Consider the following 10,316-nt stretch of genomic DNA (forward strand, 5'->3'; position numbering starts at 1 on the left):
TTATTTTTATTTGTTCTTTTAACCTTAAACCAGGCCCAATTATTTTCCCCCAGCCGACCCACCTCTCTTCCCAGGCCCATTTTTCTTCGTCCCAGCCCCACATTCGTTTCTTCCTCGCTAAGAACTCAGAAACATCGGTGTCAATTCTTCCCTCACTCGCCGGATTAACGCGATTTTCACACCCTGTCGTTTTCCTCTAACGTCTCCAAAGTGGAAATTCAACTGTACCAAGCGCGTGAGTGCCGAGTGGGAAACCTAGTACCCTGCACTCTTTTGTCACCTTCCTCTTCGACCTCGCTCATACGTTCCGTGCAGCTGGATCTCGTCCTTCGCTCAAGTGGATGAGTGTCACGTCAAGTTCAAGGAGGACGGATCGATCCCAGCCGTCCATCTCTCTCCAAATCCGTTGGGCAAGAAGAATCGTTTCAGAATATTCTCTGAATTGGAGGGGATAACGTTTTGTGGCTGAGACAATTCTACCCTTTCACCCCATTTTTGAAAACAAAAATACCCTTCCTATATAAGGTCTGTTGGGAAATTAGAGCAGGGGAGGTTTTTCGAAAAAAGAATTTTCTATTTTCTTAAAGATATTTGAAAAGAGCAATAGGTGTAGGCATATAAAAAATTTAGGATAATAGAAATTTTGGAAGATTTTTGCTTTAATTGTATTTTTATTTCCAGTTTAGGGTGAGTACGTGATACTAGTGCAGATGTTGTGATTTTTCTGTTATTTAATGGCTCAATGGTTGTGTCTTGTGTTTGTTATCATGTTAATTTGAGCTTTGGAGTAGCCCAGATACCAAGTTTTCTTCTCTCTTTTCTGTTTTGCTTTTGTTTCCTTTTTTTTTTCTTAAAAGTTTTCTTGCGAATCCGTAGTGTACTGTCCCTTTGGAATCGTTTGCTTTCCTTGCTTTAGAATCTTCTCTTCAATGTTGGTTCTAACTTCTATGGGCATTCTGAGCATTAAGCACGATCTGAGTATTAATGGAAGTCGCTTTAGTATTATATATTGGTCGTTATGTGCATTGGTTCGAGTTCGTATCTATGGAGTTAATTAGTTTGCTGCTTGGTGTTGTTGGTTGTTTGACATTCAGTTCTCTTGCTTGGTTCTCATCAATAAACCTCTTGCTTTTTTAATCTTGTTATTTAAGCTTATAAAAATGATCAGGAAGTTCTGTAATTTGCTTCAACAAGTCCTCAAAGCACTGTCATTACTGCTTTTCTTTTTCTTAAGTTAGGACTATGTGACTGTTTTATCTTGATATCTTCTCTTCTCTTGACTTCTCCAGCTTAAAGGAAATCATGACCTTCCTTGTTTGGAGCATATTTTATTTGCTAATAATTTATGTGTTGTTGCTACCTTTTGCACAATGTAGTCACTGCCTTAGACCTTGGTTCCTTTGTGTCTATTGCTATTTTTGAATTCTCTGTAGTGCATGGAGTGTGCAATGAAGTCTTTCAATATCATCAATGGTGCCTAGTTCACATGCTATTCCTCCTTGTTTCTGTACATTAGGGTAGATTTAGTTTATTACTTGAAAATGTTATGTTGTGTTATCTTGATTGGCTTGGAAGGATAAGACTCTTACATAACTTTTTCTTTTCTCTTTCTTTCTTTGTATGAACCCGCCCCGAGTCCATAATGGATTTCTTCCATTGCATTCTCTTGTTGAGCCGTAAATGCTCAAACCTCGGGAAGGAGCGGTAAAGAAGTAAGGAGGTTGACTAGTTCTTAGCTTGATTGAACTCAGCATAGTTAGAGATTAGAGGAGATAGCCTTTCTTTCTATTGCTTGAGTGGAATCAGTACTCTCGAGTCGTCCAGCCTTTCAAAAATTGGTAAATTGATGTACAAGTCAAAGAGCAGGTTGAAATGCACTGCTGGAAATTAATTGCAGGTTCATCAAAACCTGGAAAGGGGGCTGTAAATCATGTTTGCAGGTGTTGAAAAAGTTGTGTACCGTCTTTATACATATTGTATATACACTTATATACAGATCAAAGACGTACAGGAGAACAAAATTTGAAATATGGGTTGATAGCAGTGAAATATGTTGTTGTAAAGGAGCTTTCAACTTTTGAAAGTTGAAAAACAGGCCGATATACAACCTGTATACACTGATATACATACGCGATATACCATAAAGAGGTGTAAGAAATACGAATTACAGGTTTAACGTACATGGAAGCCAAATTCAAGTAAAATACAAGAATAGTGAATGAATACGTGCATAGGATATATCCCGTATACATTGGTATACATCCTTTGGGCAGTGATATACAGTAATAAAAATGGTACAGGTACAAATACGCCGAAATAATATGGGAAATACAGGTGGAATCGTGAGAAATCGTATTTGAACAAATATACAGGATTAAAAAGTATAATATGGATCGTATATATACCATATACAACAGTATACATCCTGTGTACACTCCCTATTTCTTTTTTCAGGGGAAATGGGCCAAGGCCCTTCAGCTAAATTTTAATAGGCCCAAAGGCCAAAATTTTCTTCAGGGTTTGAATTATTGGATAAGGGCACAAGTCCACATTTTGAATAATTTAGTCTAGGGCAGGTGGGCTAAAAGTCCAAATTGAATGAATTTGGACAATTAGCCCAAGTTCAAATATTCTTTCCTCTCTCCCTTTTATTTATCATATGATTGGATTGACTAATATTTTGGTGGAATTTTATTAATTTCCTAAAAGATAGTCATTTCTTACTATATTTATTTAATCATAAAATTTTACTACTATTTTATTTATTTATTTTGTTTTATCGACTTTTGTCACCATTTAGTTTATTCCTTAGGTTAATTTCCTCTAAATGTGTCCTTTAGAAAATAATGATAAATAAAATTGTTAAAATATATATATAAAAAAAAACGAATTTCTCTTAGTTAAAATTTTATAATTTATTTTAAAGGTTATTTAATCATCGTCGGTCAACACCTTTTCGGGATGTACATTTGAACTTCTAACCTTTTTCAATCGATTTTTATCTGTTTTTGAATCTTTTGAAAATAAATTTTAATTTTTTCTTGATTTTATCAAAAATAAAATGGCGACTCCGTAATTTGGAAAGTCAATTTTTCTTAAATAAGAAGATTAATTGATTTTCCAAAACTTAGTCATTTTTCACTATTTTTAACCAAATAATAATATTTTTCAGATAAAACACTAAGTCTACTCATATACTTTATTTGGTAACACAATTACGCTCCCGAGCCATAAGATACCAGAGATGCGGCAACGATTCTAGGAAGGATCCTATAATAGCACATGTCTTAGGATGAGAAGGATTAATAGTGAGGCCGGAAAGCGTTTCTACTGGTATGTTGTCCCTTCCAGACTCGAGTGCTCCGCTGGTTTTACAACTAGTCTAGACACCTACTCCATTATGTTGTTTACTTAGTAAAACAAGCTTCAACGATGATGGTCTCTAACATGATTTGATTTATCTACATCATGAATATTGTTGAATTAATGAGACTCGACACAGGAATCGAGTCAGTCTAGGACGGTTACCCCTACTTAAGACCATCATGTACATTTCTGTGCTACTTGTTACATTATTGAGAAAGCTATATAAATGTTTACCAACTTTAGATTAATTAAATAAAATGAAAAATTTATAAAATTAAAGTCTTGGTGTCTTACTTTCATTAAACACTGTGTGTCTGTGCGTGCGTGCGTGCGTGTTATATATATATATATATATATATATATATATATATATATATATATATATATATATGTATGTATGTATGTATGTGTATATATATATATATGTATGTATGTATGTATGTGTATATATATATATATGTATGTATGTATATATATATATATATATATGTATATGTATGTATATGTATATATATGTATATGTATATATATGTATATGTATATGTATATGTATATGTATATATATGTATATGTATATATATGTATATGTATATGTATATGTGTATATATATATATGTATATATATGTATATGTATATGTATATGTATATGTATATATATGTATATGTATATATATGTATATGTATATGTATATGTGTATATATATATATATATACATACATATATATATATATATATATATATATATATACATATATATATATATATATATTTTTTTTTTTACAATCATTCTTTTTATAATAATCATCATAAAAAAAATATATTTCTTCCCCTAACCCTTCTCAGATTATTTAGTTGGAGATTTTTTTTATTTTTTCCTCCTTTTATAAATAAATACATGACTTAGATAAAATGTGATGTTCTCCTTTTTGTTTTTAATGGTGTTTATAATTTTATATACAATAATTTTTATGTTATTCTTATAAAAAATGTGTTTTATTAAGTCCTAATTGTCATTATCATAATATAGGAACATATGAATCCATATGGAAAGGGAGATAAGAGGTCAAGGAAGGATCAATCACCTTGGTTCATGATATGGATAAGGCCCCAACACTTTTGAAGACATGGTATGAAAGCATGATAAATCATGGGAAAGGAATGATGTTCAAACACTTAGGATTTCTACGAAGACTTTTGTATGTTGAGTCACGACGAGACTTGATAGAAACACTAGTACATTTTTGGGACCCATTAAAAGTGTATTTAATTTTTCTGGCTTTGAACTCACCCCCACACTAGAAGAGATAGGGGAATTCATAGGATTGGGTAAAAATCTTCACATAGAAGAGCCGATACCAAAACATATTAATGGGAGGATATTTTAAGAGTTACTTTACATAAATGAGAATGATATGGCAGAAAGGATGGATTCATGGTATATGGAAAGAAACTTCTTAATAATGGGTGTCATTTGAACTGGAAAGCACACAGTTATGATGCCTTCGTAGTGGATTTTTTGCGGATCATGGTACTTATAAAAAAAGGAGGAAAGATCAGCATGAATTTGGTTAGAGTTATTACAACTTTTGAGAAAAAATCTAATATCACCCTCGTACTAATGGTTTTGACAGACATCTATCGTGTCTTAACAATTTGCAAGGATGGACAAGACTACTTTGAGAATGCAATACGTTGTTACAACAATGGATGATTGAGCACATTCATCATCACCCTTATGCAGTGGACTTTAAAGTAAAATGGAATGATTATATTAGAGCCCATGAGGAAAGAATCAACGATCATAGTTTTTCGAGAGGTGTTGAGGCTTAGAAGAAATTCCTCAATAATTGACTTATGACACAATTATGTGGAGTTATCATTCGTTTCCATCAGACGAGGTGATATAAATGTCTAACTTTTGATCATTCATCATCCTGATGGGTCTTTGAGGTGTCCAACCTTACATGTCACTTAGAGTTATGCGACAACTTGGTCGACGCCACTTTCCACCTCCTAATGAAGATATGTGGAAATTCATGTATGAGTTTCATCCCAAGATTCCTTTTAGGAAATCAAATATATTCATGATTTGGGGGGATGCATGCTCTCAAGTCCTCGCGATATGGTGCGCACCAAAGGTGAGGTGGACAAAGCATAATTAGAATGGGTTCATGATCATCCCTCTTCTAAGGTTGTGCCAAAATGATCGGTGGAAGGACTCGTAGATCGAGAAGCAGAAATTGAGGTTAGGATTAAGTAAGCTCGCCTCGAAGTTGAAAGATGCTATAGATTTACTCTGGAATCCTAAGTAATGATCTAAAGAATGCTAAAGGTGACTTTCCCAACGTGATAAGGATTAGAAAACACTATTCTACGATTCTGACCTTACAAGAAGACTTGGGCATTGCCACACGAGCTATGGAGCAACAGGAAAGGAGTATAAAAAAGAAAAGGTCCAGCTTATCTGTGCACAGTCTAGACTTCACACTCAAGTTAAGGCTTCTATGGAACGGAAAAGAGAAATAGCAAGGTGTTTCAGTGCTAATCAGACATAATGTGATATTGAGAGGGATCAAAGGATGATTGATCAAGAGGCACTCCACCTTCAAATTGAGAAGCTCCAAGGAAAAGGGGAGGATTTGACGTATGAAGTTAATACAACTCGACATTGGTTACAGAATTGTTATGACAGTATGAATGAAACCAAAGATCGAATATTGCAACTCAGGGATAAAGTCAATGATGTTTATGTTGGTTATCTACACCAGAATAATGAGAGGTTTGGCCAACATGCCCGTGCTCTAGCTCCACATCTACCGAAAGCCTTGGCTTGGATTTATAAGGGTCTTGGGGACGATTGAGATCAGAGGATTTTGTTTCCTTTCTAATCTATTTTCTTTTCTTAGTTATTAGTTATTGTTTTTTGTTTTTATTATTATTTTTATTTTATTTATTTTTAGTTAATCATTTTGAGTCTATCTTAGTATTAGGTAATTCTGTTTTTATGTTTTATTCAAATCATTATGTTAAAAATATTTGAAAATAGATGAAAAGATTTGCTTTTGATCAACTCATGTACATAAATTATTTTTAAAAAAATATTTATTATTAATATCTTTCTTGAACTATGCAGAAATCTGATTCGTGCCAACATGATACATAGGAAACCCAATGGATTCGATCAAAACCTTTAAAAATCACTAAAGAAGATAATAATGCCTAGGTAAGCCGAGATGAAACATGAGAGGTCTCCTATATTAGAAGAATGTATGTGGCTACAATGTGCACAATTTCTTAAAACTAATCCATTTGTTACTCCATTCAGAGAGAGAGAGAGAGACAAGAAAGAGAGACACGTTAGCTGAAAGGTGGTTGGTTTGTGGTTAAGCTGGCATCACATCCTTACAATACAAGGTCGAAAGGGCCCACAAAGATGGAAATGAATCAGACAATGATGACATCCGAAACCAGATGACTTCACAAGAAAAAAGGTCAACAGAAAAGATAAGGGCATTAAAACAATAATGGCAGAGATGTACGAGCCTTGGATAAGTGGAAAAAATCCACCGTATTTAATCCAGGATTATTTAGATACAAATATGTCACCCGCCATCCAGGTGTCGACAAGTGATCCAATCTATCTCCCTGGATTCGGCCACTATCTAACACATCCAATGTTGTTGGAATTTCTACAATGCGCCCTTCGAGTACCCTTATGATAAGTAACCCACTCTTCTTGTCAACTGCCTCGACTAATAGCGTCCTGCAACCAACAATGATGCCTAAATATAACAGCGATCCTCCGTCCAAAGTTCGTCACGATCATGGTTACATTCTTAAAGAGGCAATTAAAGTTCCAAGATCTTATCCCCACATTCATCAATATAATTCCCCTATCAAAGTTGAAAAGATGGTTAAGAATGAGGAACATAAGAGATGGTTAAGAATGAGGAACATGAGAGATGTCTAAGAAAATGAAAAGTTTAGAACAGAGTATAAGAGATATGCAAGGACTAGGAGGCCACAAAGGTATCTCATTCAATGACTTGTGTATGTTTCCCCACGTTCATTTTCCTACTGGTTTTAAAACTCCAAAGTTTGAGAAATACGATGGTCACAGAGACCCCATAGCTCATTTGAAGAGATATTACAATCAACTGACGTGTGCATAGGGCAAACAAGAGTTGCTTATGGCCTATTTTGGGGAAAGCTTAGTAGGGATTCCATCTGAATGGTCCATAAATCAGGATATTTCCAACTGGCATACGTGGGATGATTTGGCTCGATATTTTGTGTAAAAATTTTTAATATAATATTGACATTGTGCCAGATCGCTCCTTGTAGCCAACATAAGGAAAAAGAATACGAATTTTTTTTTGTAAATATATCGTCAGATGGAGGGAGCAAGCTGCTAGGATTAAACCACCTATGAAGGAGTCGGAAATGATTGATGTGTTTCTCCAAGCACAAGAACCTGATTACTTTCACTATTTGCTTACTACCATCAGAATGACATTTGCTTAAGTTATTAAGGTTAGGGAAATAGTGGAAAATGATACCAAGTCTAGAAAGATTGTAAGTCAAGCTACCTTAAATGTGACAAAACAAGTGCTTCAAAATATTTCTGGAAATATTGGAGGGAAGAAGAGAAGGGAGGATATAGCCATTGATGTATCAACGCCTCGAACTTATGTCTAAGATAATCCCCTGCAACACTAATTTCCTTCCCAAGCTCCACAATATTCCGTCCCATACTCTCCATATCCCCTTTTTAGCACACAATAAATTGCACCCTCTACTTATCCGCAATGGTGTGCACCAATTTCCCAAAATCATCCACCACCCCTACTCGTTCACCAAAATACTGCTAAAATTCCTTTTCGTCCTAAACCACAATACAAGAAGGGAAATGGTGCTAAAGATGAGTTCACTCCTATTAGGGAGTTATATGCTATCTTGTTTCAGAAATTAAGGACGTTGAATGTTTTGAGTCCTATTGAAAGAAAGATGTCAAATCCTCCGCCGAAAAATCAAGATTATTCTCAACATTATTCATATTATTCTAATGCCCCATGACACAACATAGAGAGATTTTGGTATTTGAAAAGGGTCATTCAGGATTTAATCGATGCTAATCAAATTATAGTTGAAAGTCTGAGTGGACCCAACATCAATCAAAATCCATTGCCAAGGCATACTGAAACAAACATGTTAGAAATGATGAATGGTCGCGACGAATTTGCGGTCCCGTATAAGCCAATCCTTAAGGTTGGAACTAGTATAGAAAATTTGGTGAATGTTGTTGACTTGACAAAAATGATGCCCTAGGGGGCGGAAAAGATGTCAGAAAAGTTGAGCCCATCAAACACACCCATCTTAACTGTGAAAGGAGCGCTTGAAGATGTTTGGGTGAGTCAGAGTAAGACAAGATCGCTTGTTCCAAAAGTGCCAAACAAGTTTATCCTGACCTTGCAATGAGCCTATGTTCCTCCTATGATCACCAGTATCCCAACTTCCAATGACTAACCCTAATGATGTTCCTTGGAATTACGAGCCTATTGTCGTGACATACAAGAGGAAAGAAGTCGATGAAGAAATAGATGAAGTAGGAGGAATAGCCCATTGGGGAAGATGTTATGCCCCGACGGAATTAAGGAAAACTGAAAATGAGCAAGTGCAAGTCAAGAGTCCAGTCATTGAAGGAGAGGCAAAGGATTTCTTGAGGAAGATGAAATTATCAGACTACTCTATTGTAGAACAGTTAGGAAAATTCCTAGCCCAAATATGTTTATTGTCTTTGCTAATAGATTCTGATGAAAATCGTAAGGATGTAATGAAATTTTTTAATGAAGCACATGTTCCTAGTGAAGCTATAGTGAGTCAGTTAGAAAATATTGTTGGGAGTATATTTGAGGTAAACCACATCACCTTTTCAAATGATGAACTACCTATGGAAGGTACAAGACATAACCAAGGCTTCTACATCACTGTAAAGTGTGAGCTTTCATATGTCACTCGAGTTCTAATTGATGGAGGATCTGGAGCAAATATTTGGCATTTATCAACTCTACAAAAAATGAATGTTTGTGCTGAAAGGGTCTGACCCAACAATGTATATGTTAAAGCTTTTGATGGGTCAAAAACAGATGTCAGATAGAGCTCTTACTAACCATAGGGCCTATCGATTTCACTGTGAATTTTCAAGTGTTGGATATCAATACATAATCTATTTTTGGGGAGACCATGGGTGCATAGAGCTGGGGCAGTCCCTTCACGTTGCATCAAATGATTAAGTTTGAATACAACCGACAAGAAGTGATTGTTCATGGTGAGGGGGACCTGTGCAGTCTACAAAAACTCTTCCCTCCCTTTTGTCAAGATAAATAATGAGAATGAGGCACCGGTTTGTCAAGATTTTGAGGAAGTGGTTGTTGAGCATGTCCTCAAGGGAATGTCATTTCAAAACCACAGTTGCCCATGGCGTCTGTGATGGTGGTAAATGAATTGTTGAAACATGGGTTTGATCCGGGTAAGGGCTTGGGAATCTTCTTGCTAGGGAGATTTTATACGGTGTGTCCACAAAAGAGCATTGATACTTTTGGCTTAGAGTACGAGCCTAGAGTAGAGGACAGAATGATGGCAAAGAACAAGAAGAGAGATGTATGGTTGCTTACAAAGCCTATACCACCCATATACAAATATTTCATCCAAGCCCACCCAATAAAATCTTATGAATCACCTCTCTCAGAGCCAGCGCTGGAATTTAATGAAGAGTTGATTAACTATATTAAAGATTTATTTGTCGAGGCTGATATGGTGGAACTCAAAGAACGCACTAGCAATAGAGATGTGCAATTCATTGATTCTTATATCCAACTGAACAATTGGGAGGCCACACCTCTTCCCATTAAGAATGAGTTTTGTTAGTATGTCTTGTTTTTCTTTCTG

General features: G+C 35.3%; 1 long non-coding RNA gene across 1 annotated transcript; it reads left to right on the forward strand.

The window, feature by feature from the left end:
* The first annotated feature begins 937 nt into the window (after positions 1–937).
* LOC112941061 (uncharacterized) lies at positions 938–4,863 on the forward strand. Its single transcript, XR_003245930.2, has 2 exons — positions 938–3,333; positions 4,396–4,863. It is a non-coding gene; the product is annotated as an uncharacterized lncRNA (long non-coding RNA).
* Positions 4,864–10,316: the final 5,453 nt, after the last annotated feature.

The sequence above is a fragment of the Solanum lycopersicum genome, chromosome 3 (genome assembly GCF_036512215.1).
Source record: "Solanum lycopersicum chromosome 3, SLM_r2.1".
Classification (NCBI taxonomy): domain Eukaryota; kingdom Viridiplantae; phylum Streptophyta; class Magnoliopsida; order Solanales; family Solanaceae; genus Solanum; species Solanum lycopersicum.